General features: G+C 41.1%; 1 long non-coding RNA gene across 1 annotated transcript; it reads right to left on the reverse strand.

Annotated features, from left to right (window-relative positions):
* Positions 1-496: 496 nt before the first annotated feature.
* LOC308081575 lies at positions 497-3,267 on the reverse strand. Its single transcript, XR_013932870.1, has 3 exons — positions 3,149-3,267; positions 2,875-2,933; positions 497-562 (listed from the first exon to the last, which is right to left on the reverse strand). It is a non-coding gene; the product is annotated as an uncharacterized lncRNA (long non-coding RNA).
* Positions 3,268-4,024: the final 757 nt, after the last annotated feature.

The raw sequence follows: 4,024 nt of genomic DNA on the forward strand, positions 1-4,024 counted from the left end.
GCCACATAAAACAATCTATTAGCATAGTCCTTACAGTAAATGTGGAAAATATGTATATAGAGTAAAATTACAGTGAAACTCCTCAAGCGCCTGTTCCTTCCTTCCTTATAAGGCTAATGTCCTCTTGAAAGATACTGGTCCCACCAGCAGGCTGGCATTGGAAGACATAGTTGATCCTATATTACAGTACATATATGTTCGCAATGCTGAGATTTGTTTTGTTTCTTGGGGGTGACTGCATTGATTTCTTGCCAAGAAGAACATAACCACAGAAACACCTGTAAACCTATGCGAGGGTAATCAGCAGGCAGCAGAGCCTAATGGCTCATTTATCCTTGGTTGCATCCTGTGTAAAAAAAATTGGTACACGACACGGCACGCAACTAAACATATATGACCCTGAAAGACATTAGTGACACTTACCATCCTGGATCTTTTTTTTCTGTTTTTCTTTTTTTCTTCTCTTCTTGTTCTTCTGGTTGCGGACAACCAGAGCTTTGGTTGTTTGTCGCAGGCGGCCCATGAATATATCCATGTCGTCAAAACAGTGATTCAGGAGTTCCTAGAGTAGGATTTACAAATTATACTGCAGGTTGTGCCGTTCACTGATGCTTTCATCACAAACTAGAAAAAGTGCTCCTCGGGGCACAGGTCTCCGTCAGGTCTCCGCCAGGTCAGGTAGGTTATTGTGGGCCAGCAATGTTTGAATTCGCCAATCAGGATGGAATTTGAAAAATAGGACGGATCCGTCTTGATCACTTGACTATAGAGATAATGTGTACCGATTTGCGTGATGTTTGGACAACATTTGTAGAAGTAATATAAAGAAAAACAATTTAGTAAAAATCGTCCTCCTATAGTGGCGCTATAATAGGGCAATGTTAAAAGGGTGGTATTTGTTCCTCAATGTAGTGCGAATGTGCGTGCAAAGTTTCACCGCAATCGGACACTGCGTTCATGATTTGCGGCATTTTGTTCAAAACGGGCCACTCCTGCAAACTTCAGCTGTCAATCTTAGCCAATCAGGATGGAATATGAAAAATCAAACAGATCCGTCTTCATCACATGACTATAGAGATCACGTGTACCGATTAAGTGAGATTTGGATAAAATCTGAAATCTGAAGGAATAATATTTAAAAAATAGTTTTACATAAGTCAGCCTCCTGGTAGGCTGGGGGAACGCAGGCTTTCCCAGGTCTAGAGGGGCGGATCCAAACCTAGTGCTGGGAGCCAACGCCGCTCCCTATTGCTTCAGCCTTCTATCGTTAAACAAAAAAAGTGCATGGGTTCCCGGGGCTAGCCTCCTGGTGGCGCTTTAAATGGTAGATGGGAAAAATGCAGGCAAATGCATTATTATTGCAATATACGTATATACGTACAAATATACAAAAATAGATGCTTTTGTAAATAAAATTCAACATTTACAGAGTGATAGCACATTATATCTACTTTAGCACGTTATATCTACTTTGCACAGATATGAAAAACTGTTATGCCTTGAGATTTTGACTTTCTGTTTGCTATGCACAAAAGGTTTGTGAGGTGTTAGGGGGTTAAGACACATACACTGGGTGAGCTGAGGGTCAAACAGTGACCTTTCTATTCCCAGACGGGCTCTCTACCCACTCAGCTATGGCCATCCCCAAACACTACACAATGAAATCATCAGTGTAATTGATCAATTTGTAGAGTTAATTTGGTGATGTTACTGTGTTTAAACCTATCTTTGCCAGACCCAGGGGATCGGCCTACAGGAGGCTTTGTCTGTCGGTCGGTCTGTCGGTCGGTCTGTCGGTCGGTCTGTCTGTCCCTCTTTTCCTTCCGAGCCATTCAGGAACGCTTCAGATTTCAACCACCAGGGGCAACAGAGCAGGTCTGGACTTGCTACCATTTGAACAAGCAGTGAATGGGGACACTAACAAACATTGAATTACCTTTAATTCAACTGATTTAAACATGTGCAGTGTAACTGTACAGGATCTGTACTTGTTGTAATTGTGGTGCCTAGTTTGGTTCATTATTGGCCATAAGATCATATTAGATCATACTTATTTATTTATGTAATAGTTAAAAGGAAGACATGTCTAAATGTGGTCATTAACTACAGTACATTAGAGGGCAATAGAGGGCCCGCAACACCTGAAGGTAATTTGTATAAATATCACCTACAGCCAACTGATTAATGAGATGGCAATCAATAGTATGACAGCAATTTATCATATTTACACAACCATAAACCCACAACACACTTGTAACATTCATGAGTTGAAAATGTTTTAGCCACTCAAATTGCATTGGGAAGCTGCGTTGGGCAGGTCAGGTGAGCAAGTAAAATCAATGAGGGACAGGTGAATGTAATCAGACTGGAAGGTTTGCTGGTCTAGCATATACACAAATCTACAACCAGATACCCCTATACTCAAAATGCTACACACACACACACACACACACACACACACAAAATGCCTAAAATGATTTATATTTTTAACTTATAAAGTGGTTTGTAGGTGTGTTGCCTACTAGGAATTTGTTCCTTCTGGGTCTGGCAGAACCAGGTCTCCTGGTCTTGTTTTAAACATATTTCAGCAGATTAGTTTATTACGGGGATTGGGGATACACAGTATAATTCTGCATCAAGCATGTGATACAGTACTATTGGCCTATATACACATTAAGACTGTGGCACCCGTGCATTTCCTGTATTTATAGTGCATGGAATAACTAAATTCAGAAAAGAGGTCCTAGTTATCACAGCTCCTCTTTAAAATCCTAGTGTTCATTTAATTCTAAAATGGGCCCGTCTAGTCTACCCTTTTCACGTAATATTAATATGTGTAAAATATGTGTTAAATGTGTCATAACAAATACATACCACCTCTCTTTCTGCCTTCAATGTGGATGTGTGTTTCAGCTCACCACTGTCACCATTCACTGAAAGGTAGAAAATAAAATAACCAAGAACATTCAAATGAATCAATTTACATGATAAACATCATTCATTGCATCAACTACTCTTTTCAGTCCTAGTTCACACACACACACACACACACACACACACACACACACACACACACACACACACACACACACACACACACACACACACACACACACACACACACACACACACACACACGTGAACATACCTTTTTTTAGGCTTGTATGGACAGGCACGGTCCCAGTAGGAAGCGCCTCACCCGGATTACCTATCATGACCCGGACACCTGAAGGCTTCCTGGCAACCGGTGGAGGAGAGCTTGCAGACAGCTATTGTGTGTGTGTGTGTGTGGGGGGGGGGGGACATTTTAAACCATATATTGATGATGAACCAACCCCAGAACGTTGCTGTTCTCATGTACAGCCAATTAAAATATATTTGGTCACCTAATATGTGTAGTAATTTGTATGCCCTGGACGCAATGGTACAGTATATACTGTTACACAGGAACAGAACATTTCCTACAATATTTAGTATTTATATGTATTCATGCAATATGAAGATATGTCTGTCTGGTAAAACCTGCTCTGCAGACAAAACAAAACCTTAGCAGTATATCAACTTAATCGTCTTTAAATGACCAGAACATTGACAAATCACAGGCCGATACAGACATATTTCCCCAGTGGGTGGTAAGAATGTGGCTTGACATCCTGTGTGTGTGTGTGTGTGTGTGTGTGTGTGTGTGTGTGTGTGTGTGTGTGTGTGTGTGTGTGTGTGTGTGTGTGTGTGTGTGTGTGTGTGTGTGTGTGTGTGTGTGAGACATATATACAGTACAGGAAAAAACACTGTCACAGAGATGCTTGGTATGCAGGTATCCCATGCAAGTACAGTATAATACATTTCATTAATTGCATAATTCCACAACACCACTGTATGTACAGTAGCTAGGTTCAGATTTTTGAGGGCCTCCAACGCGTTTTTGTTTTTATATCCATGTATGGCACGCCCTTCTTTCCCTCTTAAACCCTATATATTTCATAGACCGGGGTCCCCCAGGGCTCTATACTTGTACTCCTCCTTT

Source organism: Gymnoscopelus braueri (assembly GCF_963280865.1).
Source record: "Gymnoscopelus braueri genome assembly, contig: SCAFFOLD_92, whole genome shotgun sequence".
NCBI classification, from domain to species: domain Eukaryota; kingdom Metazoa; phylum Chordata; class Actinopteri; order Myctophiformes; family Myctophidae; genus Gymnoscopelus; species Gymnoscopelus braueri.